At 31.8% G+C, this 7,443-nt stretch overlaps 1 pseudogene; it reads right to left on the bottom strand.

Moving 5' to 3' along the window:
- Positions 1-269: 269 nt before the first annotated feature.
- Positions 270-5,666, bottom strand: LOC142537613 (uncharacterized; annotated as a pseudogene).
- Positions 5,667-7,443: the final 1,777 nt, after the last annotated feature.

Below are 7,443 nucleotides of genomic sequence, written 5' to 3'. Positions count from 1 at the left end.
AGGACTCGATCCACAAAATACACAAATATTTTTCAATGTTTGTGCAGAGGATCTAGCCATGTTTTTCCTTTCTTTTTTTGTCTGCGAAAATAGAGAGAAAGATGAGAGATTTTATAGGGGTAATATGTTATCATGACAAAACTATGGGTCACAGCTGTAAACAGAATAAATAGTAAAAATAATAATGACACACATGCATATAAACAGTAGTGTGATTGTGGCTCACAATTTTCCTCTGGTTTTACGTCCAGAAACGGCTTCAATGCCTTCTATGAGTCGAGGATATGCTTCCCATCCAATTTTCTTATAAATTGGCAAACAGGGTCTTTTTTAGTCGGATTCCCAAGACTATGACGATCATCTTGGAATTGTTTCCATAAACGGAGAAGTTCAATATGCACATGTCCACTAGAATGCGTCTCAAGAGTCAATAAGATGTTATCTAAAGACTCCTTACTCAGCCCATTCTTAATGAAACCAATTTTATCTTCTCTGTTATTGGAAACACATCCCAAAGATCTGCATCGTTTGTCACAAGTCTATCTTGTACACTTATGACAAACCCCTAAACTTTTGGCCCTTCATTTTTTCGCATAAGTGCTTTTTCCTAATCCAGGCAAATACCGAATGAGCAATGATTGTGGAACTTCTCCTCCTAATCGGACCTTAGCTTCTATTACAAGACGAATATCTTCTGGAATTCCTTTTTGCATTAGCAATCTCAATCTTTCACACCTTCCTGCATACATTTTTCTAAGAACATTTTCAGAAACAGAGGGAAAATATTTACAAATTTTTGAGAGAATTTCATCCATTTTGAAAAGAAAAGAAATTATTTTTTTTTATTTTTGTATCAGCAATTGTGGGAAACTGGTTTAACCGACTATGAGAGTCACGGAGTACCGTTATCCGCCATTTAACCGGGAAAATAAAAATATTAAGAAAACCTGAAATAAAAACAATAAAACTTAAATGCAACACCAAAAAAAAAATAAATAATAAATAAAAAAAATCAAGGATCAGAAAGGGAAATAAACTCTTCTTGAAAGATTTCATTTTCTTAAAATGGTTTAAGCATTTGTCCATTTACTTTAAAAATATCACCATTTTTAGGATTTTCAATATCCACAGCTCCATAAGTATACACATGCTTTACAAAATATGGGCCTGTCCATCTTGATCGTAATTTTCCTGGAATATGTGAAGTCGAGAATTATAAAGCAAAACTTTTTTACCGATCTCAAAAGATTTTCTAAGAATTGTTTTATCATGAAATGATTTGATTTTTGCTTTATAAATCCTTCAATTCTCATACGCGTCATTTCTGAGTTCATCAAGTTCATTAAGTTGCAATTTACGCAATTTGTTGGCATCATCCATGCTTGAATTTAAAGTTTTGATCGCCCAATAAGCTTTATGTTCCAATTCCACAGGCAAATGACAATGTTTTCCATAAACCAACCTATAGGGAGACATATTCAATGATGTTTTAAAAGCTGTTCGATATGCCCAAAGTGCATCATTAAGTCGCAGAGACCAATCTTTTCTATTTGAGTTAACAGTTTTTTCCAAAATTTGCTTTATCTCCCTATTAGCTAATTCAACTTGTCCATTTGTTTGAGGATGATAAGGAGTAGTTACTTTATGAGTAATACCATATTTTTTCATCAATGAAGCAAATGGTTTATTAACAAAGTGAGTTCCCCCATCACTTATCATGGCTCGAGGAAATTCTAAATCTACTAAAAATATTTTCTTTTAAAAATTTGATGACGATTTTATGATCATTTGTTCGACATGGAATTGCCTCTATCCATTTGAAAACATAATCAACTGCAACTAAAATATACAAATATCCAAACGACTCTGGAAAAGGTCCCATAAAATCTATTTCCCAACAATCAAAGATTTCAATTTCTATAATAGGATTCAAAGGCATCATGTTTCTTTTTGACATCGCACCCAATTTTTGACAATTTTCACAGATCTTGAAGATTTCGTGGATGTCTTTAAACAAAGTGGGCCAATAAAATCCACACTGCAAGATTTTTACAGCTGTTTTCTTTGAAGAAAAATGTCCTCCGCATGCTTCTGAATGACAATATTTAATGACACTACTTACCTCATTGTCGGGTATGCAACGTCGAAAAATTTGATCCGGACAATACTTGAACAGATACGGATCATCCCAATAAAAGTTTTTTACCTCATTCAAAAATTTTCTTTTATCTTGAGAACTCCATTGCGGTGGCATTTTTCCTGTCACAAGAAAATTTACTATGTTAGCAAACCAAGATGTAGTAGTAATTGAAAATAAATGTTCATCAGGAAAATTATCGTTAATTGGTGTCATTTCACAAGATGATCCTGATACTAGTCTCGATAAATGATCGGCTACGATATTCTCAGTTCCTTTTTTATCTTTGATCACAATGTCAAATTCTTGGAGCAACAAAATCCATCGTATCAGTCGTGGCTTTGAATCCTGTTTGGTCAACAAATATCTAATAGCAGAATGATCAGTAAACACAATAGTCGTTGATCCAATCAAATAAGAACGAAATTTATCTAATGCAAATATTACAGCAAGTAGTTCTTTTTCAGTTGTGGAGTAATTCATTTGAGCATTGTTTAAAGTTCTACTTGCATAATATATCACATAAGGCTTACCGTTTCTTCTTTGACCCAATACTGCACCGACTGCATAATCACTCGCATCGCACATGATTTCAAATGGTAAAGACCAATCAGGAGGTTGCATGATAGGAGCTGATGTTAAATGTCGAATGATTTTATCAAAAGCATTTTGACATTCTTGAGTCCATTCAAATACAGTGTCTTTTGTTAAGAGGTTACAAATGGGATTAGAGATTAAACTAAAGTCCTTTATAAACCTCCTATAAAATCCAGCATGTCCCAAAAATGAGCGAATTTCTTTAATGGTTTTTGGAGAGGGTAAATTGGCAATGACATCAACTTTGCTTTATCAACTTCAATTCCATGAGATGACACGACATGTCCCAAAACAATTCCAAAAGTAATCATGTAATGACATTTTTTCCAATTTAAAATAAGATCTTTTTCTTTGCATCTTTTTAAAACTTTTTCCAAATTTTCAAGAAAATTATCAAATGTATTCCCAAAGACAGTAAAATCATCCATGAAAATTTCCAAACAATTTTCAACCATGTCGCAAAAAATACTTAGCATACATCTTTGAAATGTTGCTGGGGCATTGCATAATCCAAATGACATCCTTCTAAATGCAAATGTTCCAAAAGGACATGTGAGTTTTATCTTGATCTTCAAGTTCAATGGGAATTTGATAATAACTTGAATATCCATCAAGAAAACAGTAGTATGGATGACCTATACACTTTCTAAAATTTGATCCAAAAATGGTAATGGAAAATGATCTTTTCTAGTGGCGTCATTTAATTTTCTATAATCAATACACATCCGCCAACTAGATGGGACTCGACTTGTTAACAATTCTTCTTTTTCATTTTTTATCACTGTGATGCCAGATTTTTTTGGAACTACTTGTGTTGGGCTTACCCACTTACTATCAGAAATAAGGTAGATAATCCCAACATCAAGTAGTTTGAGAACTTCAGTTTTCACAACATCTTTCATGTGTGGATTTAATCTCCTTTGTGGTTGTTGAGATGTTTTAGCATTTTCTTCTAAATGAATTTTGTGTGTGCAAATTAATGGATTAATGCCCTTGAGATCTTTTAGTGTTCAACCAATTGCATTTTTATGTCTTTTAAGCATATCAACTAATTTACCTTCTTGATCACTTTCTAGTTTGGAAGAAATTACCACCGGATATGTTTCATCTTCTCCAAGAAATGCATACTTCAATTCTTCTGGCAAGGGTTTTAACTCCAATATGGGTGGTTCGTTTTTGTTCTCATATTTTGCATCAAATTCTTTCTCTGATCCTGGTAACGAGTGATACCTGATAAAATCATCAAGATCAATTTCAATATTTTCTTTAACAATTTCAATTGAACAAATATCTAATTGATCACGAGTACTCCCTTCTTGAATGTTTTCTTCCACAAGAGTTTCAATAAGATTTTCATCTTCACTTTCATCTCCTTTGTCATGTGGTTGCTTACAAAGATTAAAAACATTGAGCTCCAAGGTCATGTTACCAAATGACAACTTCATTATTCCATTCCTGCAATTTATAAGAGCATTAGAAGTTGCTAAAAATGGACGACCCAGAATTACAGGAATTGCATTACAAGCTTCGATAGGTTGTATATCTAAAAACATGAAATCGACAGGATATACAAAGTTATCAACTTGGACCAATATGTCATCTACCATACAACTTGGCACCTTAACAGATCTATCGGCAAGTAAAAGTTTTACCAAAGTAGATTTTAACTTGCCTAGATTGAGTTCTTGATAAACTAAATATGGAAGTAAATTCAAACTAGCTCAAAGATCAAGTAAGGATTTTTTAATCTTTCGTTCTGCAATAATACATGAAATAGTAGGACAACCAGGGTCTTTGTATTTCAAAGTATTATTATTTTGAATGATTGCACTTACTTGTTCGGTAAAAATGCTTTCTTTTTCACATTCAATTTTCTTTTCACAGTGCACAAGTCATTCAAAAATTTGGCATATGATGGTACCTGTTTTATTGCATCTAATAAAGGAATATTAACTTTTACTTGTTTAAAAATATCATATATATCAGAATTCAAATTTGATTTTTTTGTATTTTTCAATGCATGGGGGAATGGTGGTGACACTGTCTGTTGAATCTCCTCTTCGCAAGTTATGGGTTCCACTTCCTTACCCTTTGGAGTTGATTTATCATCATCTTCACAAGGTTCAAGAATGGATTTTTCCACAACCTTACCACTTCGAAGGGTAATAACAGATTTTACCTGATCCATCGGTTGGGTTCCAGAAGTTCCAGTTTGTGAATGATGATCCTTGGGATTAGGCAGAGTTTGTGAAGGAAATTTACCTTTTTCATGAACATTAAGTGCAGATGCAAATTTAGCAAGAGTACCTTTCAAATCTGTCATGGTTTGAGCAGTTTGAGTATTGATAGACTCTTGCTTTGCAATGAAAGAATTCAATGTATCTTCCGAATTTCTTTTAGGTGGAGGAACATAAGATGCATAATTTTGAAAATTTTGTTGATTTTGGAAATTTGGTTGTGAAAATTGTGCAGCATTATCATTTCTCCAACTAAAATTTGGATGATTTCGCCAACCTAGATTGTAATTTTGAGAAAATAGTTCAAAATTTGGCCTTTTGAAATTGTTCAAAACATTGGCTTGTTCATGGAGACATTCTTTAAAAGAGAGCAAAGTGGGACAATTTTTTGTAAAATGATCACTTATATCACAGATGTGACACACAATTTCTTGAACAGATTTTAATTGACCATTCTTTTTCAATTCAAGTGCCTCAAATTTTCTTGCCAAAGAGGTAAATCTAGCTTGAAGATCATGTTCATCTTTGAGAGTGTACATACCTCCACCAGATGTGGGAGATTGAATCTTGTTTGATGGTTCGATTGTACCTATAGTGTCTTAATTTTGAGCATTTTCAGCTAATGAATCGAGATACTCAATTGCCTCGTTTGGATCTTTATCTTCAAATGTTCCATTACACATAAATTCAATCATTTGCATATTTTTAGGTGTTAAGCCTTCACAAAATTGAGAAACAACTCTCCAAATTTCAAAACCATGATGTGGACAAAGATTAAGCAATTCTTTGTATCTATCCCAACACTGATAAAAAGTTCCTCCTTGTTTTTGAGTGAAAGTGATGATTTGCCTTTTGAAAGAATTTGTTCTATGAGATGGAAAAAACTTTTTCAAAAATTGTTGTTGCAATTCATCCCAAGTTCGAATGGATCCCGATCTAAGATTTTGTAGCCAAGTTTTAGCTATATCTTTTAAAGAAAAAGGAAAAAGCTTAAGTCGAATGGTGTTCATGCTACAATTTAGATCATTATATGTGTTGCACACTTCTTCAAACTCTCGTAAATGCATGTATGGATTTTCAGAATCTAAGCCATGAAAATTGGGTAAAAGTTGGATAATATCAGGCTTAAAATTGAAATGAGATGCATCAGGGGGAAAAACTAGACATGAAGGTTCACTAGTACGTGTAGGATTCATGTGATCTCTAAGTGTTCTTCGTCTATCATGATCATGTTGAGATTGAATTTCATCTTCATTTTCTTGGATGGGTTCTTCCGCCATGTTTTGTAAAAATAAAGGGTTATTTCGAATGAGTCGACCACTAAGTGTACGTGACCAAATGCTCATGCAAATGCAAATGCAAAAGAATAAAAACACACAAAAGCAATAAAAATTCAAATAAAGAAAAATAAACTATAAACAAAATTAAATAGACTTGAAATTAAATTATACTTTCCCGGCAACGGCGCCAAAAACTTGTTGCGACTTTGATTGTTGCACTCCCAAGAGCAGGTTGTCCACAAGTAGTATAATTCGATGAGTTCGAATATCGTATCCACGAGGAAGCTAAGGTAATTACAAGTCCACTACAATGTCTTTTTATTTATTTTTTCTTTTAGTTGTTTGAATCTTTAATTGGTAATTTTTAATTGTTCAAATTTTAATTTAAGTAGTTGAGATTAAAGGATCCACTCTCGGTATTTTAATAAAGTTAACATTAACGAACATTATTGAAATCCACTTAATAAAATGGTTTTTAACATAATAAATAATCATATTTATATTATGTTATATATTATTATCTTATAAGTATATAATATATACCAAAACTTATAAATTTTGTCAAGTATTTATTGTGCTATATATATATTTGTAAACACTAAATCAAGGTTCCCACTTTAAATGGTTGGTAAAACCAAACTAACATTTAAATGGTACCAAGAAATTAATATTATGATATATTTATATATAGTAAATCAAGGTTTCCACTTTAAATGGTTGGTAAAACCAAACAAACATTTAAATGGTTCCAAGTAATTTAATATTATAATATATTCATATATAATAAATCCAGTCATCCACTTTAAATAATTGGTAATACCAAACTAACATTTAAATGGTTCCAAGAACAATAAATCAAAACTCTCACTTATAAATAGGGTATAAAAATGCTTAAAGAAATAAATATAACATAAACAATAAATAATGATTAAATAATATAAAACATAGATTCTTACCTTTTAGTAACTTTATTATCATGCCAAGAGTTTCACCTTTTCATCTCAACTTTAGGAAGTTAGCTATTCATTATTCAAAGTGTAAAACTTTGAATATGAAATTAACGTGCTAATTATATTTAAATGAAGAAATAAAGGAAAAATATAAAGAGAAATATTATGAACTCAAAGGGTTGTTCATAGAATGAGGGATATCTCAATTCATTACAATGCACCCCTATTTATAGCCAAATTTG

Source organism: Primulina tabacum, chromosome 2 (assembly GCF_025594145.1).
Source record: "Primulina tabacum isolate GXHZ01 chromosome 2, ASM2559414v2, whole genome shotgun sequence".
Taxonomy (NCBI): domain Eukaryota; kingdom Viridiplantae; phylum Streptophyta; class Magnoliopsida; order Lamiales; family Gesneriaceae; genus Primulina; species Primulina tabacum.
The sequence above is the reverse complement of the archived record's forward strand: the minus strand, read 5'-3'. Positions and strand labels throughout refer to the sequence as shown.